This window comes from Gadus chalcogrammus, chromosome 7 (genome assembly GCF_026213295.1).
Source record: "Gadus chalcogrammus isolate NIFS_2021 chromosome 7, NIFS_Gcha_1.0, whole genome shotgun sequence".
NCBI lineage: Eukaryota > Metazoa > Chordata > Actinopteri > Gadiformes > Gadidae > Gadus > Gadus chalcogrammus.
Genome location: NC_079418.1, coordinates 25,234,979 through 25,259,657, shown reverse-complemented (window position 1 = coordinate 25,259,657; position 24,679 = coordinate 25,234,979). Strand labels below are relative to the sequence as shown.

Below are 24,679 nucleotides of genomic sequence, written 5' to 3'. Positions count from 1 at the left end.
ATGCTTTTACACCAAATTCAATGTACGCATTTGAAATGTGTTTGGTTTTACAGGTTCACAAACTATTGCCTTTCATCAGATCACCATTATGAATGTTCTACACAATTATGATTGTTTATTTTTATCTTGTTTCATTCATTGATTGTGACAATGTTGTTTTGGTAGCCAAAGCAATAATTGACATTGATTGCAGAGCACATTTCCTCAAATGTATTGATTTGCACCGTGTGCCTATCGTATTTGTGTCACTTGCAAAGCATGTGGTTCAGAAATAGCTCGCATCTAAAAAGTCGATATGTCGTCTCTTTCTTGTCCACTGAGGTCAATGTAATATAACAACCTGATTTCCATAAACCATAATTCATCTGGGTTATGCTTTGGGAAGAAGTTTAGTGCTTCATCGCAGACACAGTGAACAGTAACTAGATCCAGCCTCACTCTAAAGGTGTTTGCTCACAACATGAAAAGGTAAGCACTGAGATGTTTTAGAGGTAATTTGGATAAAACAAAGGAGGTAATCCTTAGTGTTCCCTAACTATCAAACATGGTTTGCTTTAAAGTTGTATTTATTCTACTTAACTCTGGATCACAGCTTTAATTTATGCACTTGATATTTTGATGTAATCTCATCACATGCAATTTGTGCATTCTATGTATACATGAATATCTGTGTATTCATATGGATTTACTTTATCTCTGCCACCACTATGGTTCATTCAGCTAATGACGTTAACGTCTTGAAATTGTATCACCATCAGCCTAAAAAAATGTACACAATTGAATGCCATGCTTGCACTGTTGATTGTGTTAAACCGTAGTATATATCTTTGTTACATTTAAGTGAATGTCAAGACTTCTTGTCAAGTGGATTTGATTCAGTGAATGTTTACTTTCCTTTCTTGGTTTCGTCCCACTTTTGCTTTGTTGTGGTCAGCAGTACACTGTTGTAAAAAGCAATGCAAGCCATTTCATCACCATGGTAAAAGTAATTCGTGCTAACCAATAGTGTAATAGGGTTAATTTACTAACGAAGACGTAGACAATAGATACACGCTGCTGTATATAGACTGCTTGAAAAGTGCTCCAGTCTGCATGATAAGTGTCCACATCTCTGCCACCTTGAGCCCGTTGTTCTGTGAGGTCACCAGACTGTTGACGCCACCCAGATGTTAGTCGTGCGCTTCAGTTCTCTGTGCCGTGGAACAAGTACTTTCGAAAAACACAATAAAAGGTCAATATGAGATACAAAAACATCTTGCTGGATCACTTGTTTTTTCTTCTCTTCGCAATGCATGAACATTTTTTGATAGTGATGCAATAGGTCCATGGGGGCAACCTATGTTACCTGATGTTATAACTTCCTGTCTCACCCATTCATTAATGTTCATTTAATCTAAATTCCCTTTTATAATTCATAATTTAGCCAGCTATTTTTTTTTTTATTGTTTTACTTACCTAACTGTGGAACCATCCCCCAAAAACTATACAAGCTATTTTAACCCTCATAGGGTGTTCGTTTTTTTGTTACACAGGAGGTGCTGCTGGGTCTGGTGGACCCATTGCATTTTAGGCCTTTTAATTCAACATAATCTAACTTTTTTTTTAAATACTCACCAAATGGTTACTTCAACCCAATTGCAAGTAATATAAACAACACATATGTTAAATTTGTTCCCTTTACCTTTGTTAAATCACATTTATGAATAGAGGTGCCACTCGTTTTTGTTTATTTTCGTATTAGCATGTAATAAAATAAGGAAATGCATCATAAAACAGGCATAACTGGGAACTTATCAACATCATTAGAAATTTAAACATACTCAATAACATCTGTCTGAACAACACATTAAAGCCTTTGAACACAGCCATTATACGTATATCAGTCTATGCCACACATAAGGGGCAGAGTCTCACTGTGTGTGTATTGCATATGTATTTTTTGCACTGGTTGCATGTATATTGTGTTTTATATTATTATGTATTATGTATATTGTGTATTTGTCTTTTACGTTTCGGAGCTGGCTGATGCTGATCCTCTTCAAATCCTCTTCAAACTCAAGGTTCAGACTCTGAATTTTCAGAAATGTTATCCTCACTTTCTGAAACTGTTCCCCCCCCCCCCCCCCCCCACACACACACACACACAGGAGAAAGGGAAAATGAGGGTGCACAGAACCTATGATTTCCACACTTAAACTAGCTCCCCTGTGTGTAATACAAATGTGATGGGGGGGTATACAGGGGGGGTCCTTGAAAATGTTTTCTGATTTATGTTCCTCACAGAAAATGAGCCAAAGCCAATGAATCTTAGTTCAGAAAAATAATTATTTGTATCACTTTATAAAGCTAAAAACTGAAAACGGGTCCCACAGACCCGAACACCTTATAAGGGTTAAAGAAGTGTGCGCTTGTAAAACAATTACATTTCTCTCTAAAAGGCACCATTAAATAGATTTGAAACTCGAAGATCTGAAATCGAAGAATAGTATAATTGAAGATTGTAGTAAACTTGCCTCCTCGCAGGAAGACATAGAACAACATCTGAAGCAGACGTACAGCGACCACGCAAGAGAGCAGGAGCTGGGAGAATGTAACATCCTCATAGACCCCCCTGAACCTGAGGTGCAGTTTGACATGTCAGAGCTGCAGCTAAAGGAGGTCAGGGAGGTCATCCGCAAAGCAAGGGCAAGCTCCGCTCCAGGACCGAGTGGCACTCCATACAAAGTGTATAAGAACTGTCCCAAACTTCCTGCTGCATCTGTGGAAAATCCTGTCAGTGCTGTGGCTTGACCTGGCAAATGCATTTGAGTCCATTCCACACAAGTTGGTTCATCTCACATTGACAAACATGTCCCAAGCAAGTGTAGAGACCTCATTGCTGATTGCTACACCAATTTCAGGATTTCTTCGGGAGCAAAAACATCACGTTGGCCCAAGGTGGAGATCGGTATCATCACAGGGTGCACTTTTTTTTCTGTGACGCTATTCTCCCTAGCCATGAACATGCTCACCGAGTCTGCTGAGCCAGAGTGCAGAGGGCCCCTATCGAAATCCGGTCAACTGCAACCCCCCCATCAGGGCATTCATGGATGACCCCACAGTCATGACAGATTCGGTCCCAGGCTGCCGGTGGATTCTGAAGGGACTCGAAAAGGTGATGGACTGGGCCCGGACGCAATTTAAACCAGCCAAATCAAGGTCTATGGTGCTGAGGAAAAGGAAGGTGGTAGACAGGTTCTGCTTTAACATCACAGGCCCAGCCATCCCAACCATCTCAGAGACGCCAGTTTTTTGACAGCTCTTTGAGAGATACAACATCTATCCAGTCGACCTGCACTGAGTTGGATGGCTGGTTGAAATCCGTGGACAAGGCTGGCCTACCTGGAAAGTTCAAAGCATGGATATACCAACAAGGCATTCTTCCCAGGAGCCTTTGGCTTGTCTATGCAGTCCCCATTGCGTTAAGCTCCAATTTGGGGAGCTTTACGCAAACCTTTAGTGTATTTTTCTAGTGGGGGTTATCTCAGCCATGGTAGAGAAGGAATTGGGGGAAAGGAACTTTGGCTTTGACTCCCTGAAGTCCAGATGGGACCGCCGACATTGAGGAGAGGGGATTGTTGCCCACGATTGCTGCCCGGGATTGTCTCCCGTCTGTGCCCCGCTGCCGGGCTGCAGCGGTGGAGCCCCGTGGCGGACTGCGGTCAAGTGAGCCGCCATTCGTTCATCCGCGTTAAGCCAGCCGTCACACAAAATCTTCGTGGGCCTTTACTCTAAACAGCCTTTGGGTGGTATCTCGCAACGTTTTCAAAATAAAAACCTTCACCTACATGTGTAGATATATAGAACACTAGCTGGCGGCGTCTTGTGTGTTTGTTAAATGTTAAAACTGTATTATTGTCTATAAGATTAGAATTAGAATTAAGTAATATATATTTTTTAATTACACATAATTAACATTATTTCAAAATGATAATAACTCTCCCTCTGCCGTCATGGGGGTCGCCAGTGTTGCAAGATTCCGGCCCAATCTAGCAACACTGGGGGACAAGCAGTTTTATTTGTTCAGAAATGCTTGAAAAAATGTAACTTTTATGGAGATACCGCATTAGGCCTACTTGGTCAATAAAAGAGCTAAGCTACTCAAAAGCTATTTTATTCAGAAACGCTTACGATCTTAAGTATAATTGACCGCTGTCAAGGACAGGGGATTTATTTTTTTTTTTTTATCCCAGCGTACTCGGTGACCCAAGCGTACTCGGTTGCTAGGCAGACTATTTCTCTGCTAATCAACACTACGAATGCTGGTAACAGATAAATTGTAAAAAGACACACCGTGTGAAGTTATTTAAGTTTTCCGTTCGTTCCTTGCAGAAACACACAGAATAAGCTTATTAATAATCAGACGGAAATCGTCGAGCGATGTCTTTTGTTCAGAAGCGTTTTTCAATATGTGTGCAACAGTAGACATGCAAACGTTAAAGATTCTTAGAAAAAGATTCCAACGTCATGCAGCTCATTGTGACGTCATAAGAGAGATGACCTCTCCACTGTGCTCGTGTGTGTGTGTTCCTGTCCTGTGTTTGTGCGTGCGTGTGTGTGTTACGGACAGTGCTGTTAGCCTAGCAGAGGCGAGATGTTTGCATGTCATGAATATTCATAATAAGAGCCAAAATATATCTATCAATGTAAGCACCAACAGAGGATCATGGGCATCAGGGCTCCGTTTCCCGATAACGATGCTCGTACGATCATTCTCACGATGGATCTTGCAAGCCATCGTAAATTTCTTTGGAGCGCTTCGAACGCGCGTTCACTGCACTCACGACGTTCGTAGGATTGTAACCATAGACAACATATATGATGTCTATGATAGTAACCGTCTGACACGGTGCTGAAATGGGCTCCGTAGAAGGGGGCGACGCAGGAATGATGCAGGAAAATGGGGTTAAAAAGCGTTAAAATATCTCCCCATCAAGGCCATCAACAGAATAGCCTACGAAAGGATTAGACTGCAATAATATGAATGCTAAAGATATTAAACACAATTGATTAGGCCTAGGCTGACATATGCTACATTAGTCCTTATCCTGAACGCACTACTACATTTTTTCAAGGCATTTTCCCCCCCGAAATAATTACAAAAATAGCTTGTGTGACAACTACATTTATCTTAATGTGCAGCAAAGAGCCGACTATCTGATTCCGCATAAGGTTTCATTGATTGCGCACAATTTAGAATCTATGATGTAAAACAAAAAATGCAACATTCCATTAATTCAGTAGCATTCAAACTCAGATTCTGGGCATTGAAACCCGGCTATTGCTGACCCGATTAGGAGAGCTTGGTCAAGATCCTGCCCATATTGTTGGGCAGGATGATGTATAGGCCTTTTTACAATGCGAAGCCGGACACCCGCATGCAAGAATGAGCTCACGTCTGAGTAAAGGCTACAAACGAAATTAACTATTCACAAGTGAAAAAACTTCAACTTATTGTTCATTTTGCTGAGCACTTGTTTATCCCGACAAAAGCCTCATAAGGAAAGTTCCTCTGCGTCTCTCGTAGGCCTACCATCTTTCAAGGTATTTTTTAATGTGACTACATAACCTCACATGATCAGCAGCTCGCGGATTTCACTTACACCGAAACCGCCTGCCCTGGCCATCATATCCCTTCTTTTCCGGGTAGGCTATACTAGGTTATTAACTTATCCTGGAAATGATAATAGTATATTAAACAAATCCCAGCACCACACCAAAAGGAGGCAGCAAATCAGAGCTAAACATATCGATCTGCTCATTTCCACATGGTAAGAGAGCAACACAAAACAGGTTTATAATATTTGGATGTTTTATTTTCTTTAAATCAAGCCGGTTACATTTCATTCGTTTTTACACAATCTGATATTTGGAGGCATTTGCAAATATGCTCATAAATTACATGATTTGTAATCCCAAAGAATGAGGTGGTTGATGATCAATATTGGAATCAACAGTGATCACCCTACTAATGTAGGCATTACGTATGCAGGCAGAAAAAGAAAAGTTCCCATTAAGGTCTCATGTGAAACACCACAGGTCTGAAATACTCAGGAACACATGAAAATGGCACAAAAATGAATCTCACTCTCCAACCTTTTGCTAAAGAGACGTTGACAGGCCCACAGAGAGCCTGGAGCTCACGGGACAACATTCACACACATTCTGCTTCATGAAGAGGTCAGATTATCGTCAGACCATAGACATTACATGTAAGGACACTGAACATTTGGCCGGATTACACATAGAAATGAAATCCAAAACAAAATGGGTAAAGATAAAGCATGTTTATTGATGCGGCAAACAAAGGTTCAAATATCCTCCAAAGCACTTCAAGCCCTCAAAGAATGAAACTCAACGTAGATGAGGTAAAAGAAGAAACTTCTAGATTAAAGTGGAGCGACCCAGGGACAAGTCTGGTTTGGGTTAAAGATTATGGATGGTTAACTTTGTGTAACGTGTTTGGACAAGCAAGTTTAGGTTTTAGGCAAGCGACTTCAGGTATTAGGCATGCGACTTCAGGCAAGCGACTTCAGGTATTAGGCAAGCGAGTACAGGCAAGCGAGTCAAGCTAAGCTTGTTTAGGTTTTATGCAAGCGAGTTTAGCCAAGCGAGTACAGGCAAGCGAGTCAAGCTAAGCAAGTTTAGGTTTTATGCAAGCGAGTTCAGGTATTAGGCAAGCGAGTTTAGGCAAGCGAGTTTAGCCAAGCGAGTACAGGCAAGCGAGTTTAGCCAAGCGAGTTTAGGTTTTATGCAAGCGAGTACAGGCAAGCGAGTCAAGCTAAGTAAGTTTAGGTTTTATGCAAGCGAGTTCAGGTATTAGGCAAGCGAGTTTAGGCAAGCGAGTTTAGGCAAGCGAGTTTAGGCAAGCGAGTTTAGGCAAGCGAGTTTAGGCAAGCGAGTTTAGGCAAGCGAGTTTAGGCAAGCGAGTTTAGGCAAGCAAGTTCAGGTATTAGGCAAGCGACGCGAGTTTAGCCAAGCAAGTTCAGGTTTTATGCAAGCGAGTTTAGGTTTTATCCAAGCGAGTTTAGACAAGCGAGTTTAGGCAAGCAAGTTTAGGCAAGAGAGTCAAGTTACTTTAGGCCTCACTTTATTTGCGGTTAAATTGCGGCATTAGGTTTAGAAAGAAGGTTAAGATCCAGGCTCAGGTTTGCTTCCAGCCTCGTCCCTCTAGTCGCTCCCTATAAAGAGGGTTCCCAGCTACCGTGTTAAAATACAACAGCTGGGATTACAGATATGGAGTACAGAAATAAATGACAAAGATTGATTCAAACATTCTTCCCCCAAAATGTGGTGCAACATAAAATGGAGAAAATAATTACTTTCTCTCCATTGAAACCCAGTCATATCTTACGATCTCACAAGGTCCCGCCGCAAGGGGCGGACTTACGAGCTCTATAGAGTGTGCACTGTGTGTTGATGTTGGGTGTGGATTAATGTGCTGGTGTAGCCATCCAGGGATCCTCAGTGTTTATGGGAGTAGGACACACTGGTGTAGTTCAGTACTGTGAAGTAAATTGATGCAAAAAGTAGAATCAGTGTCAAGGGCAATCAAATGTCTATAAATGCAGGAACAGCCCCATCTGGTCTCAATCAGCATTTGATTTCATAGACTTAAATTAGCGAAAAAACAAGCATTTATTTACCGCAACAGTCCTAGTGCTGGAGAACCAGGTTTCAAAAAAATTCAATACGAGCCTCCAGGTGCATTGGAGTTACTGCATTTAATTAACTTTAATTTAATTAAGAGCACACTAGTCAGTGGAGATGTTCACAGAAAAGACTTGTCTTCAGACCTTTATAAAGATCAGGAGGGATTATATAATTGCCGTTTGACGCGTTAGGTCTGTTCAAGGAGGAAGTAAATATTTACCAGCGTTGGGTCTCTGCACCATGACACCCAGCTGCCGCAAATCTGGTCTCCCTTTAAGTCGCCTGAAGGAGAGGTCAACTTAATTGAACCTAAGGGGAATGGGTCACAAGAAAAGGTAAGGATAAATCAAAGCTAAACAAAGAAAGGATGAAAACAAGCATTGTCCAACATGGGGTTTGGCGATATTTTGATGTAAAAACATTTAGGTGTACGATCCAACCATCAAAAACAGGCTCTTATCATGTTTCCAATGTACCCCGAGTTGCTACGCCCTCATCAGCCACCAGGTGGCAGACTTGATTTTGTCAGTAGAAGGAGCAAAATAGCCATCCAGCTTGATTACAGCAATAGTAGAGGAGCGAGTCAAAAGAATGCGTTTGAGCACCTTCAGCCATTAGCTCTTGTTCAAGGACATCCCGCTGATTGGCTGAAGTCAGATCTTATTCTCTAGAAAGTTTGTTACAGAAGAAGCCCCTAGTATCAAAGCAACATACCTGCCAAACAAAACTAACCTTGTTGAATAAATGAAAATGTCTTCAAGATGGTCAATCCAGTATCTTACCGGTTCCACATGGAGTCTCTAGTCGGCTGCGCTGCAGGCCTTAGGTCCGTCCACTGCTCCGGGACGAGGTCTTGAGTATAAAGAACCAGTCAGTCATCAAGCTGCTTGTCTCTTCAAAGAGGTGGAGGTTTGACCGCCTGCACCATGAGGACGCTGTGGATACGGTATGGGACCATTCATCAGCGGATCTGAACTGCAGAACTTTAATCACATCAGCTGTAGATTTATGTACCTTCTCCGGAAAGATGAGGGGGGGGGGGGGGGGGGGGTCGTCAGCCCCTGAGCAGTGATCTTCATCCCCAGTGACTCCTTCAATCCTGCTGGAGCAAACACTCAGTTACCATTTGGAGATGACCCAGCTACCCTAGTGTACTCACTACTAAGTGATACAACCCGGTTCAGTGTTTCCCCCAGACAATGTCTTAGTCAAGGTGGGGGGGGGGGGGGGGTCTTCGGTGAGGGTTTCAGTTCACAATAATACATACAACCGCCTTTTTAATTGCATTCAAAATGCTTTATGGCACGACTATTGTTTTGAACAGTATACAGTATTACCGACAAATTATTTATCTATATTTTTTGTACTTGAGGAAAGTATGTTTTCTTTCCCTACGAGTTTTGCACTTTGTTATTGCATAATTATTTTTTTATATATATAATCTTTCTACATTGGTAGTCAAGGCGGGGCCCTACTGTTAAGACGGCCTTAACCATACAGTGCTGGGGGAAACACTGCAGTTACTCGAGTTAAACATTAGAGTTTAGTCCCCAAATGGCGATACCACCAGTTCATGGCTGCGCTCTTTGATTTTCTCGTTGATCAGATTGACCTGGAGAAAGAGCTTACCTTCCATGGATGAGGAGCTGGTTGGTCTAATCACGAGCCGCCTTCGGACCTCCACTGCCGGATCCCCCAGCCGTCCACCGCCGGGGCCGTCTCCTCCAGGACCTCCGCCTCATTTCTTCTGAAATGTGACACACGTTCTATTTGCACCCCGGACATTCCTCCCCGTTCATGATGCACTGGAGAAGAGTTTAGCTTTACTGGATGAGGAGGAGCCGCCGCCGGGCCCTCCAGGACGCCGCCGCCGCCGCAGCCGGGCCCTCCAGGACGCCGCCGCCGCCGCAGCCGGGCCCTCCAGGACGCCGCCGCCGCCGCAGCCGGGCCCTCCAGGACGCCGCCGCCGCCGGGCCCTCCAGGACGCCGCCGCCGCCGCGCCCTCCAGGACGCCGCCGCCGCCGCAGCCGGGCCCTCCAGGACGCCGCCGCCGCCGCAGCCGGGCCCTCCAGGACGCCGCCGCCGCCGCCGCCACCGGGCCCTCCAGGACGCCGCCGCCGCCGCCGCCGCCACCGGGCCCTCCAGGACGCCGCCGCCGCCGCCGCCGCCACCGGGCCCTCCAGGACGCCGCCGCCGCCGCCGCCGCCACCGGGCCCTCCAGGACGCCGCCGCCGCCGCCGCCGCCGCCGCCGCCACCACCGCCACCGGGCCCTCCAGGACGCCGCCGCCGCCGCCGCCACCGGGCCCTCCAGGACGCCGCCGCCGCCGCCGCCACCGGGCCCGCCGTTGCCTCCAGGACCTCGGCCGTCTCCAGGCCCTTCTGAAATGTGAGACACAAGTTCCAGTTGCACACTGGAACATTTCTCCCCTTTCATCATGGATGCACTGAAGAAGAGTTTAGCTTTACTGGATGAGGAGCCGCCGCCGCCGGGCCCTCCAGGACGCCGCCGCCGGGCCCTCCAGGACGCCGCCGCCACCGCCGCCGCCGCCGGGCCCTCCAGGACGCCGCCGCCGCCGGGCCCTCCAGGACGCCGCCACCGGGCCCTCCAGGACGCAGCCACCGGGCCCTCCAGGACGCAGCCACCGGGCCCTCCAGGACGCCGCCGTTGCCTCCAGGACCTCGGCCGTCTCCAGGCCTTCCAGGTTGGCCGCCTCCAGGCCCTTCTGAAATGTGAGACACAAGTTCCAGTTGCACACTGGAACATTTCTCCCCTTTCATCATGGATGCACTGAAGAAGAGTTTAACTTTACTGGATGAGGAGCCGCCAGCTGGCCCTCCATGCCGCCCCTTCCAGGTTGGACGCCTCCAGGACCTCCAGGCCACCGCCGCCTCCAGGCTGGCCTCTGCCTCAGTCCTTCTGAAAGGCGAATGACACGTTCATTTGCACACTGCACATTTCTCCCCGTACATGATGCAGATAAACAGCTCCTCCTCTGCTTTAGCTCCCACAGATCTCACTGATGCCCTACTGTGCAGTCTTGAGTGAGGTATTATTTAACCCAACAGCCAGCCACACACACCCAGCCTACATCCTGGAGCTGGTCCTAGTGGCTGAGAATGCATCTGACATTTTTCAGAACACCTCAGAGTTGCTGTGGCTGCATGTCAAAGTTTTAATTCTAAACAATTCACCAAGCCTAGAAAAAATGTGCAGCTGTGCAGCTCCGTGTCTCACCGTTCTGCATCCGTTGGGCTGCACGGCTCCCGGCCTTCCCTCCGCCTGCAGCGAGCGCCTCCAGACGACCGCCACGGACCTCACGGCGAGCACCTCCAGACGGCCGCCACGGACCTCCAGACGAGCACCTCCAGACGACCGCCACGGACCTCCAGACGAGCACCTCCAGACGAGCGCCTCCAGACGAGCGCCTCCATCACCTCTACTGAAACAAGACAATCTATTTAAACACTGGAGATTATTTTCTCCTCGCTCACTGAAGATGTCAATAGCTTATCTTCTCCCATTCTGTGCGTTCTTGAGAAGCATCATTTCCTATAAACTCCCAAACCTAGCCACACATCTAACCTTCATAAGGACACTAGTCCTAGTGGCTGAGAACGCTTGGCTAACAAGCAATCACAATCAATGACTGAATTCCAGTTTTATTCTGAACCGTTTGACCACGCCAAGGAGGAGTTTATAGGATGTGCAGTTCCACGGCTCACCCGTCTGTTCCTGTAGGACTGAACGGCTCCTGGCCAACATCCACCTGCAGCTCCCAGCTCCAGACCCGCTCTGTTGAAGCCTCTGGGAGTACAATCCGCTCCTGAACAAAAACAACTGTTCATAAATCATTTGGTACTCTGCAATCCTTGGAAATATTATGAAGCATGAGCTCGAATAGAAAATGTTCAAATCCTGTATAATGATTAATTGTTGTACAAATGTGTATAGTTCTATTGATTACTTTTTTACTTCTATAAAACATTTAATGAATAGTGGGAAACTACGCAAGAAAAGTAAATGAATGCGGTATTAACGCGGTTATATTAGTAAAGCAAGTCTTACCCAAAAAGTCAATAAATGGTGACCACATTTTATCATTATTATTAACTATTTAGTGCTTCACTAAATTCCTAGCAAGTGGAAACGTTACTCTCCTTCATTGGTGATGTTCATGTTCCTCGATATCTTCCAATGGACTCGTTGTGAAATCCTTCTGGATCCTCTGCGTTGAAGTGGGTTGTTAAATTTCCAAGGGGCGTGTCTAAAGGGCGCGATCTAAAATGGGTCGATGCTATTGGATAGGCCTCGACTAATCATAGCATTGGAACGGGTGATGTAGAAATACATATTCCTCAAAATCTTTGAGTAGTCGTTCGTTCTTTTAGTGAGCATATACAGTCTTTAGTTCACCAACTTCCATCTTTGTTGTTGAAACACCTCTACATGTTGCGTATATCCAACCTCACATTAGAAAGCCTAAAGGGTTGCTATTGGTCGGTCTATTTCGTACCGGGCAGAAAACGTTATATAACGGAGGGGCGTCTGACCGCATCTTTGAAGAGCAAATTATATACGAGGTCCGTCTAGTTCCGAAGCTATTGGTGAAATACGCAAAACGAATATTGAAATGTTAATTTTGGCATTTAATTTGCATCTACATTTTGCCAGTGAAGGAGTTTAGGTTTGCCAATCCGAGGTCTAACGGGCAGTAAACATGTTCATTAAAATACAAATGCAAAGTCCACAGAACATAAGCGAATAAAAACCACATTGCACCACCAGCGGTTAACAGCAGCAGCAGCAAGTGTATTGAAAGTAGAAAAGTAGTAAAGAGAAGAATAGAATTGGGAGAGTGGTGTGCAAGTCAGACACCGCATCTAACCCAGGACCATCTTGCAGATCACAAGCAGCAAACTTTCTACCAGACCAACCAAACACACATCAACAGGCCCCCAGTCAGTAGGGTCAGTCAGACAGGTTTCCACAGAAGGGCTCAGTGGGGTTATGGGTTGAGCAAAAACAGACCCCTTTCTTCCTTCCACAAGTTTCCATCCTGGATTTTTCGGACATGTGGAGTCGGACGTGTTTCAAGTTATCCGTGGATTCCTGAGGGCAGTGAAGTATCTGCAGAAGGTGACGTCCAGGTCCAGCGGTCTGCCGCATTGACCACGAGATCTTTAACCGAGTGGGACCGCCTCGGTTTGTAGTAGGCCTAGAACAGTTTGTGTTCAACAGCGTGGAGGTCCTCGTTTCCATCAGAGTTGCTGCAGTTCTTCCATGCTGCTTCCACAGTGAGCAGAGGACACTTCCCAGTGTGGTGGTCGGTGTAGCGGTCCGCAGCGTTAGTTAGTCAGTCGATCCCATAGATAAACCACTCAACACAAACTACCACTTCCATCAGCAAATCCACATTAACCTCCAGCGGTAAAACATGTACAATAGAGGGGCGAGAAGAGACGACAGGAGGAGATGGGGAGAGTGTAACATGTGCAGTGCTCATGAAGGAAGTACCCCGCGTTACTCACTGCGTGGGTCCCGGAGGCGGGGGTCCACGTCGGTGGCCACGATGTCCGGATTGTTCAGCCCACGCAATCCAACGCAAAATAAACGATTAACAACCGTCACGGTGGGGGCGCTTTATGAGGAGAGGCGGGGGAGACGCAGCTGAAATCAATTAAGAACTAGTGACCTCCAGAAGAACGTGATTGGTTGTGAGCGAGAAGCTCATAGAGAGACGGCAAAGGCCTGCGTATTGGTTAGAGCATAAGTTCAGGCACTGACTGATATGACCATATCAACCGGTGTGCTGACTACTTGTACACAAGGAACCATTCGATTTTACTGTATATATTTAGAGAAAATGTCATTTGAAAAACGTACACATGCATATTCTCGCCTTCGCAAATTTGCATTATGCCAGCACTTTGAAGTGGGCTATAGACCGAACTTCCCATAAGTTCAGGCACTGACTGATATGAACATACTAACTGTTGTACCCACTATTTGTACACAAGGAACCATGTGATTTTACTGTAGGCCAATAGATTTGGAGAAAATGTCATTTGAAAAACGTACGGTTTGTAAGAAACCAAACCGTTGGGAAAACGGTTGAAAATGTAGCAAGTTATGGTTATTTATAATACAGTAGGCCTACCACTACCAACACAATGTTATGGGTGAGCAGCTGACTGGCAAGATGTCCGCAAGTGCGGACATTCTAGACGCCGCCAAGACAGCTAGTGTTCTATATATCTACACACGTAGGTGAAGGGTTTTATTTTGAAAACGTATACCACCCAAAGGCTGTTTAGAGTAAATGCGCACGAAGATTTTTTGTGACGTCTGGTTTAACCGCGGATGAACGAATGGCGGCTCACTTGACCGCAGTCGTGGCGGTGGTGCGGTGGTGCTCCGGTGCCAGTGCCACGGCAGCGGGACACAGACGGGAGACAATCCCGGGCAACAATCGTGGGCAACAAAAGTGGGACGAAACCAAGAAAGGAAAGTGAACATTCACTGAATCAAATCCACTTGACAAGAAGTCTTGACATTCACTTAAATGTAACAAAGATATATACTACGGTTTAATGTACACCCCTGCCGCCGCCGAAGCTGCTCGTCCGCGTTCGACAAAATCTTACCTGATTGGAGGGAAGTGGGGAAGTGGGAGGTAATATTCAAGTGTGCCCCCTTTCTACGTAGGACGGGGCGCCGAAACTGACTCGCTCGTTGTTAACCGTAGGCGGGGTACTTTCAGAAATGCATATCTCACTCAAAAAATCATGTAGCCTACAGACCTTTTTCAACGTTTGTATGCGTGTGCGATTACCAGAGACCAAAAACAGCCCCCCAAATCCCAGGAAAAGTGTTGTTTTCATAATATGTCCCCTTTAATACCCGGACCCATAGAACTATAACCCTATAGAACTCAGACTGACACTGGTCAAGATTGGCTGATGTGAACAGCTCAGATACAACGCCCGGCAGTTCCACAACCAGCAGGAGCACTCTGCACATATTAGAGATATTGCGTTGTCCTGCTTACTACGCTGAGGGTTTCGTATAATTTAGTTAATTAATTAAGGACGCCACCAGAGGGCGCCCCCGACACATTTGCCGCCCTAGACGATTATTTATGGGCCCCTGACGCCGTCTGGGCCCCGGTGCAGTGCACCGCTTGCACCGTCGATATTTACGCAACCGATTCAGGTTAGAACTTCGATGGGTTGGGCACCAGCCGCGTAACATTCAGTCCGCTCCCCAACAAACAGACTTCAAACTTCCTACACATTTTCTAACCTCCCTCTTCCCAAACATACTCACTTCATTTTATCACACAATTAACAACACACCGACTCCATGGCTCATTCTCTGATCCCCACACACTCACTATACGTTACTTACAATGTGAGTAATTATTAATTAGAGTGATCACTAAAGTTAAATCAGGGGCATCTTAGACTTTATGACGGCATGTGTGCATGCACGTACACTCCATAGCGGAGGTGGGTCTGAGACTGGAGGTCTGCAGCTGGATGCTATTGGGATATCAGTGTTGTCTATCAGTCATGAGATGGGCTTATTGTTCAATCACATTCATCTTAAACTATATTTATTTTCAGCCACTTGATGCTTAACTTTATACTCCATTTGGCCAATGTGTTATCTCTACTCTGTTTAAAATTACATTCAGATGACATAACAATGTAAATTGAACCGCAATGGCCGCATTAGAGGACATTTTAAACTAATTTATTCAGATATAAACCCATAAATGAATTCCCTTTCACCTCATTACTCCAGTGTCCTTTCTCACTGAACTTTAAAATGAAAAATTCAGGGTTGTTGTTGTTGTTGTTCACCACCATTCCACAGGAGATACATCTCACTGTCAAGGTCCCACTCCGCCCCACTCCGCCCCCATGTGTCCGCTCCTGGCTCCATGTTGTTGTCTGGTGTTTCCTTCCTGACAGGAAAGTAAGTATATTTATCTGCTTCTATGAATGGAGATCAGAGATAATAATAATAATAATAATAATAATAATAATAGCTCCTTTCAGGATACTCAAGGTCGCTTCACAAGAGTGGGAGGTGAGGATGTATGTAGGCAAGTGAGTGAGAGTGCAAAATGCGCAAGGCGCTGGGTGGGGTCGTGAGTTAGAGGCCGTAGGCCTCAGAGAAAAGGTGAGCTTTTGTGTACTTTTTGAAATTCTCCACGGAAGGAGTCTCGTGCGGGGAATTGCCAGCTGGCCCTTGTCAGAGGACCTGGGGGAGCGCGGGGGGGCGGTGGAGGGGTGGAGGAGGTCAGGGAGGTAACGGGGGGCTGGAGTGTGAAGGGACTTGTAGGTGAGTAATATAATTTTTAAATTAATGCAGAACTTGACTGGTAACCAGATGAAATGGTACTTCATTAATTCCAGACGGGACGTTTTGGCGGAAATGGTAAACAGAGGGGAAATTTAGTGTACCGTAAAAGAGAAATGCAATGTGGAAAAGGATGTGAAATCTTTGTTTTGTTATTTTTGTTTGCAAATAACGACACAAGGAGAAACTTGGAATATCCTTTTACTAAAAAAAATAAAACCAGATCAAAATCAAGTTATACAATTGAAACAAAAATAAAACGCCATTTTTTGGGCGGCAAGTTGTACAGACATACAGTGTAGAAGCACAGCCCCATCCCGCATCCCATCCACCCGTCCCCGCCCCCCACAAAAAAAGTAAAATAAACATGGCTGTAAGTTTGCCAGCTTCCCTTTGGAATAAGGAAGGACTTCTGCCCCACCGCCCAGCACAAACCAAAGGGAGTAAACAATCATAATAAAAAAGAAACATGAGAAAACATACATTTAAGCAGCAGCACCACCTGGGGCTGTTTGTCACTGTGTATAACGAAGCATGAGGCAGCGTCTTTTATCACTGCCCAGAGGCCTACCGATTTTCCCCTCCCTCCCCCCCGCACCCTCCCCTATTGCCACAAGGGGGCAATGTTGCGCACCACAGTCGATAAGATTCGGAGCAAATACATGTTTGTACGTTTTGTTTGTTTAATGCTACATTGTCAAGCTCCCTCGTTCACAGGGGCTGTATGACGATCCACAGTGTTTCAAAACAGGAAGGACTTGCTGTTCCTCGTCCCACATCTAAACCAGTGGGCTCCCCCAGTCACATGGTTCCAACGCCTCGCCGGACCAACAGACCCTTCAAAATAACCCAGTTGGTGAGAGAGAAATGATATTTCCCTTCATCAGGTTTCGGCTTGACGTACAGTATGACTCCACACTCACACAAACACGTAAGGGGCTCTAAAAGATCTACCCGGATAAGAATATGTCACTGTCAACGTTTCAAAACCTTTTGACAGACTTTTCTTCTTTTTTTTTATTGATTCTTTTTATTTTATTTCTCGGTACCAAAAATATTTAAAATGATGAAAAAAATATTTTGGACTGCAGAAAGTTGACTGGTTGAGTTCTCCCTAAGAGAACCTTCTGTCCACATTTGCACAGTGAGGATTGTGTTTTTTTTGTTTAGTTTTTGTTTGTTTTTTAAGGATTGGGGTATGGATAGTTAACATTCATCGCTGAATATATAGTAATTTGTAAATAGTATATGTTAGAATACTACGGCAGCTGATAACCGTTTTTTTCTGTAATTAAATTTTTACCCTACTTTGTACACTAGGTTCTGAAATACATTTTAAATTATCATTACACCTTTTCCCCACTACAAGTCCCCTGGTCTCCTTCATTATTGCAATGAATCGAATATTCAAAGATGAATACAAAAATGAACCATCTGTCCACTACAATATCTGCTATTTACATCTCTTTATAAAGCAAGCATGTTATACAGTCGTCTTTATGTACAGCTTGAATGTATATTTTTTATTTTGTTTTCTCATGGAATATACATATTTACCTATCTTCACAGTTTCTTATGTGTTGTCATATATTATCAATAGATGTTATATTTGCTATATTTATAGAAATACATGATTTTTTTCCCATTTGGACCTCAGAGGTCACAACTTTTTTTAATCCCAGTGTCAATCACTGATATCTAGCGTTGTTGTTGAGCAATCAGTTTGTCTTCAACTCTACTTGTGTCTCAGTAGCAAATTGGGCTCCGTTTGAAAACAATCATGATTGTGATTTAGTTGCCAAATTTCCCCGGCAATCCAAAATGCACAGTTTAAGTTCCAAGTGTTCATGTTGTTGTTATTTTTTTTTCTTTACAGTTTTCTGGTCTATCCCTTTTATCATGTATGACGATATATTATAATCTTGGTTCTCCCGGTCCAACTGTCCGAACTGTCCGAGTGTAAGCGGTCGGCTCAGGCCGACCGGTAGAGGCCAGCGCTACCGTGCCGTGGAATGGCACCGGGATTCAAACCACCCAACACGGTGGACGTTCAAGATTGTTTCGTTCAAATGATTTTTTCTTCTTGGTCTTTTCGGGAGCAAGTGCCCCGAAGCCGTTCCACTCTTCGTATCAACATGAAAGAAACAAAAGAAAGATGTCGGACGAAGCCAGTCTGTCCGCTCCGAGGTCATCGCCATGGCAACCGGTTTTGCGTATAATCCTGCGTTTTGTATCCATTCCGCGTTGCATCATGGCCTGTACGCCCCGAATGTTTATTTGTTTTTTTTTCAGTTTGAGAGGAGGAAGAGGAGGAGGAGGACGGGTAGGCGAGAGGAGGAAGGTTGGCTGGGGGAGGGGGTGGTTGCGTTTCGTCTGTGTATGTGTGTGTGTGCGTGTGTGTGTGTGTTTGTGTGTGCGTGTGTGTGTGTTTGGGCGTGGAGAGTTTAAGGCACTTGCGAGGTATTTGGTGTTCACGGCAGCTCGGAGGACACCAGCGCCAGGCCAGAGCTCTGGCGGATGGGCGGTCCACTGTGCACCGCCTTGGGGCAGTCGGGGGTCAGCACGCGGCCGTTCTCCCCCACGCTGCCCGTGATGGACAGCCGTGCCTTGTTCCTCATGGCCTCTGTGAAGGTCATCTGATGGGGGGGGGGGGAGAGAGAGAGAGAGAGAGAGAGAGAGAGAGAGAGAGAGAGAGAGAGAGAGAGAGAGAGACCGGGGAAGGCGGGAGGTGGAGAGAGGGAGAGACGTGTGTGTCAAGGTGGAGAAATTCAAGGTAAATTCAATTTTGAGGCTCTTTCTCCTTCTCAAACTTTTTTACTTATAAGCTCTTCTTGCGCCTAGAGGTAGCTCCCTTCTACCTCTCTCCAAACTACTCATTTGTAGGCCTATTGTGGACACAAATAATCATTTATAGAATGTGCTATATTTTAATAAAGGTCGATTTTCTTTGCTTTTCCTTTTATTTCAGGGACATTTTTGTTGCAATGTCTCCTTACAAATGTCTGATGTTGGTAAAAAAAAAACAAATGTGTGTGTTTGGACGGTTGTGTTCATCCTGATCACATCCTGTGTATCCAGTTACAGAATACAGAATACATGCCCAAAAATGTAATATGTAATGTATTCTGTTACATCACTCAATCTGAGTATTGTATTCTGAATACTTGGATTACTTCCGCATTGAATTTCATTTTATAAGTATAGGAATGCGGCATCAAATCCTGCTTACTAAACAGGCCTATTCTGGTGTGTCCTTCTGTTCAAACTGTCTGAATGTGTTAGGCCCAAGTCTCACTGAAAGTGAACTATATTATATCATTTGTTGTAGAGGGACAAAGACTGTTTATGCGAAAGATATTTGCTATTACATCTTAAAAAGAATATCACTGAGCTAAGTGCATATGTGTTGCCTATAAAACACCTTAAAATAAAGAGAGAGAGAGAGAGAGAGAGAGCGAGCGAGCGAGCGAGAGAGCCTCTGTGAAAGTAAATAATCATGGATATCAAGCGGCCTGCACTCGTTGTGATATTGGATTTCGGCCGGCTGATTGGGTTCGCATGAAAGTGAGGTGGTAGCATTCACACCAACGCAAATGTATCGAACCATGGGTCCAAACTCGTTTAGTGTGCACTAAATGCTGTTGGTGTGAAAGCACGAATAAACTCGTGAACCAGAAGTACCGTCATGTAATCCATTGATTTCAACAATGCAGCTCTATTCTAAATACCAACAATTTAAATTGTAACTGTAACGGAATACAGTTACTTATAATTTGTATTCTGAATACGGAACGCCGGTACATGTATTTCGTTACTCCCCAACACTGTTTACTGTACATCATTTCAATTGGTCAGGCAGTTACAACAAATTGTCACTTTGCGTAACATTAGCATGAGCCCAAGCGACAACAAAAAAAGACGAATATATACAGAGATATCGACGTTCAAAACACGACGTGTGTCGGTTCATGAGGGGACACAACCTGACCACACGGACCGAGACAGACAGGACGAGGAGCACCCTGAGGGGTCCCCACAGACTGGCCGTACGACCGCAGCACGCCACACTGCAGCACACGCCAGCGTAGCGTAGCATAGCCGGCGCCAGGCTTGGCGGTGTGGAGTTCTACTTACAGCGTGGTACCCAGGAGCTAGGAATGGGGAGGTGGAGGAGGAGGCGGAGGAGGAGTTGGAGAGTGGCTATGAGTGGTGTGGAGGTGTTGGTTTGGCAGGGGGGGGGGGCGTGTAGTGAGGGAGGTGGAGGGGAGGGAGAGGAGGACGTAGGGGGATGAGGGTTATCTACAGTAACACCGCCGGCGCTACATCTGGTCGACCGCGCCCTCGTCGCCCTCGGGGGGCTCGTCGAAGAAGACGTCGCTGAGCTCGGCCAGATCGTAGAGGCTGGGGCCCGAGCTGGGGCCCGAGCTCTGGCTAGGGGCGGAGCTCCGTACGGGGCGGGGGCGGGGCCTGGGGCCCAGGGGGAGCGGCGGGCGGTGGTCGTGGTGAGGGTGGGGTTGGGGGTGGGGGTGGGGGTGGTGGTCTAGGGGTTGGTGAGGGTGAGGGTGGTGGAGGGGCGGATGGGGGGGCGTTTCTGGGTGGGGTGGGGGCTGGCACTGCGGGCTCTCCACCTTCATTCTCTTGGCCTCGTTGCGGGACTTGTAGCAGAACTCGATGAGGGCCACCAGCATGGCCAGGCCCAGGCCGCCCACCAGGATGTAGAAGACCCCCGCCACGTTGGACAGGCTCAGGGCCTGCGACGACTTGTCCTGCCGGTCGGGAGAGCGAGAGAGAGAGAGCGAGAGAGAAACATAACACACACTACAGTAAGGCCACGGTGCAGTGGTGGTGCAGTGATGCATCATTACCACTGAGCAACCTTTCACTCTCACACAAACATACACACACACACACACACATACACACACACACACACACACACACACACACACACACACACACACATATACACACACACACACACACACACACACACACACACACAAAGCACGGTACACACAGGATGCAAACAAGACTACTGATACCCCCATCCACTCATAAACAGATTAACTTAATCACAGGCGCACAACATTTCCTTCTCCACACTCCTACACTTGTTTTGCGTATTTGATTAGATCTCACTGGTGTATCTAGCTGGTTTAATATTTGTGGATGAACACTGCAGGAAGAACCATTAACGGTCTTCAACGATTTCTCACTAAGCATTCAACAACAGGGCCTCTTCTCTCTGACGACTCCAAACAGGCCCTATGAGGCCATATTATGGGGGACTCATCAGTGTCTGAGTAATGGTCATTACATACACAGACCGGGTAGGATTGTTTCTGTGTCTGAGGGTTGTCAGCGCTGACATGGGGCTTTAAAGAGCCACTACACAAGACTATGTTTGTGACTTTGCTGCCATCTAGAGGCCCAACCTTGACAGTCCATAGCCTACAATTTGTTCATCAGACCATTAGATTAGCTATTTAATGTGTATAACTCGATGGATTTTACATTTTAACCTTAATATGGCAGCAAATGTGATCTAGTGAGTGGTTTAGAAAAGATGTTCTCTTGACAGAAACAATGGCTTGGTTGAGTTATTGGTCTGGTGAGCAGATGGCGTGCGTGTGTCCTGTACAGCAGGCGAGGGCCTCATTCACCTAGCAGCCATCTTGGATCTAAATGTTAGCTTGGAACCAAGATAACAGTAGATCAATCCAAAGTGCGCCAATGTGCTACACAGGCTAACACATCTCAGACATCGAGTGTCACTAATGCACTGATGACTCATGCCTCACAAGAGAGGGGGATAAAGTGACCCCGGGTAACCAGGGCACATTAACGGGTGTCAAATGCAAAACTCTGTCCCTAACTGTCAGTGAGACAAAGGCTATCTTAGCATCACTGATGCATGTGTGTATGCGGGCCTTGCCGCCTACACTGACTCTAAGTTAAACATACTGGACGGAAGCCAAACCATAAGGAAAGGCCAATCCAAAAGGGGAACAGGAGGAGACCATTTACTGGAGCTGCCTCTGACATCACTTCCTGTTCATCAACAGTTGCCCAGTCCTGTGTTATTCAAGACCAACATGGAAGTCGACCCCTGTCAGTATTCAAGGTTAAATGGCCTGGGCGTCTTGTTCACACCACTAGCTCCCTCTCTCAACTCGTACGTTGTAGAACAATGTGTCGGGTGTGTAAAGTTCTGTTGAGTGTTGCGCTGAGAAAGCAGTGAGCGTTTGGGGTGGGGGGTAGGGGGGGGTAAGGGGGGGTAGGGTGTAGGGGTAGAGGTGGGGGGGGGGGGGGGCGGGGGGGGGGGGGGGGGGCGGGGGGGGGGGGGATGCGGAGCTCCCAAAGCTGGGTGGAGACTGACCTTACTTCCAGAGTCCTTGGGTCCACACTCCCCTTTATCGTACCACCATTTGTTTTTCAGTTTGTCTAAGACGCCTGCTTCACTCAGTTTCAATACGGCAAGGTTTACGGGCGTTCTTCAAATCACGCGGGGGAGGGTTTGGCAGGGTGGGTCGGTAGATTGTTGGTTGGGGAGGGGGATGGGGGGGTTGGGGTTAGGGGGTGGGAAATAACATAAATAACATCATAGGACTATGTTATTTTATGTTATTCAAAATCAGAAGAAGCCCCCAAAAAGAGAGGGGAAGAGCATCTGAGCACTCTCTGGAAGTGATGGAGCCGGGGAGGGGAGGAGAGCGCCACCTGCTGGACCCTACATGCCTCTGCAGCTCGTTGGTTTTCGAGGGGGGGGTGGGGGGGGGGGGGGGCTTGCTTGCTTGGTAGGGTGAATGGGTGACCTGGGGAGGTGGTGGGCATCATGGTTACATTACGAGGGGGTCCTGCTAAGCTCGCGAGCCATGTGCACGGGGAGTAGTGGTGGCTCCCTCTCTCTCTAACCCCCCCGGTTCCGTCACTTTTTTCTTACCGAACGGGAGCATACTGCCGGGACCTTTGTCGTCGAAAAGCACGAGCACGGAGGGGGCCAGTACTGTCGACCCAAAACTATTGGCCTGTCCAATGCGGTTGGTGGCTGTTTAAATAGCCCCACCCACCCCCCCCCCCCCCCCCGCAAACCAAAACAACCACACATTTTTGACATTGAAACGTGATCTACATGAGAAAACATTAGTTCTACAGATACCCAGTTAGGCCCAGGAATCTCCAATGGATATATACTGAACTGCAAATATTTTTGCTTCGACAGTACTCGCTCTCTGCTTCGTTACCGTCTATCCCGCCCCACCAGAAATGGAGCGGTGTATCTGTTTTCCGTTTTTTTTGTCCTTCGCTCACACATAAAAAAAAAAAACACGTCATCCCGGCAGATGCTCCTGTTGCCATGGTTACACGTCGCAGTTTTACCCGCATCAAGGTCACAAGGTCATAGCGACATAGCGGCTAACCTTCTCGCCACCGCCGCCGCTGCCACACTCTCCTTTGTCGTACCACCACTTGTTTTTCAATTTGTCCAACAGGCCTTGCTCATTGAGTTTTAACACTGCCAGGTTAACTGCACTTCTTGAGAAACGATAGAAACATAATTGGGGTAGAGGGGTGAGTATGTCGTCCAATTTTTCCGGACAACAGGGGTGGGGGGGGGGGGTTCAAGATGGTCGGGGGGTTAGGGGGTCGGGGTGGGGGTGAGAGGGTTGGAGGGGGTGACAAAGGGTGGTAAAAGGGCATTAATGCTTGCAACCCCGTTGCGTCCCGCCCGCGTCTCCGCAGAGTCCCGGGTATCCCGAACACACAGTGAGACACCAGGGGAACTCCGCCCGCTTTGTGTACACAAACACGTCACTGGGGCCATCGTGCCCATATATGGTTAGGATCCTGAAGTAAATCTTGAACTATTTGTATTATGATCGACTATTGGCGACAATTGACGTCAAACAATCCTCGTTGTATCCCATCGGATACCGCAACCATCGTTTGATGAGCGAGGTGTCTCAATGTGGGTTTGGATCCCTTTCAAAACAGCATCAACATGGAGAAAAGGAAACAGTTAAATCAATGGAACATTAAAACAGAGGCATCAATGCAAGCACATAATAATAGCAATAATGAAACGCTGATGTTACACATTGTTAAAGAATCCCTTTGTTCTGGGAGCCAGGTGAAGTCACAGCAGCCCTGACCGGCCCGTCTGCTCACGTGTCCTGCTGCGTGCTTTTTACCACCAAGGGTATGGGGAAGAGTGACTGACAGAAGAGGGTAATCCTGAGGAAAAGCATCCAAGATGGAGGAGTGCAGGACTACCGGGATCTGCCAGGGACTCTCTCCCGTGTAAAGTATTGGCGGAAAAAAGCGTTTGCCAGTTTTTTGTGGGAATGTTTATGTGTTTTTCTGATCTCACGTTTTAAGTCATAGGAATTTAGAGGAGATTAACAAAGAAGAGAGAGAGAGAGAGAGAGAGAGAGAGAGAGAGAGAGAGAGAGAGAAGAGCAATATAGAGAGAGAAGAGCGATATAGAGAGAGAGAGAAGTGAGAGAGAAGAGAGAGAGAGAGAGAGAGAGAGAGAGAGAGAGAGAGAGAGAGAGAGAGAGAGAGAGAGAGAGAGAGAGAGAAGAGCAATATAGAGAGAGAAGAGCGATATAGAGAGA

At 46.5% G+C, this 24,679-nt stretch overlaps 1 protein-coding gene and 2 long non-coding RNA genes across 5 annotated transcripts in view; all 3 read right to left on the bottom strand.

Annotated features, from left to right (window-relative positions):
* LOC130385249 (glutamate receptor 4) overlaps positions 1-24,679 on the bottom strand; it is a 1,260,456-nt gene that overhangs the window by 1,155,160 nt on the left and 80,617 nt on the right. The window lies entirely within an intron of this gene.
* On the bottom strand, positions 5,849-9,406 carry LOC130385307 (uncharacterized). The gene is made up of 5 exons (XR_008895986.1): positions 9,322-9,406; positions 8,707-8,791; positions 8,475-8,627; positions 7,913-8,001; positions 5,849-7,544 (listed from the first exon to the last, which is right to left on the bottom strand). It is a non-coding gene; the product is annotated as an uncharacterized LOC130385307 (long non-coding RNA).
* LOC130385310 (uncharacterized) lies at positions 10,327-13,346 on the bottom strand. Of its 2 annotated transcripts, none has more exons than XR_008895988.1 (4): positions 11,417-13,346; positions 10,929-11,133; positions 10,504-10,610; positions 10,327-10,416 (listed from the first exon to the last, which is right to left on the bottom strand). It is a non-coding gene; the product is annotated as an uncharacterized LOC130385310 (long non-coding RNA). The 2 variants fall into 2 exon arrangements; XR_008895989.1 differs by having other exon boundaries at positions 10,929-11,130.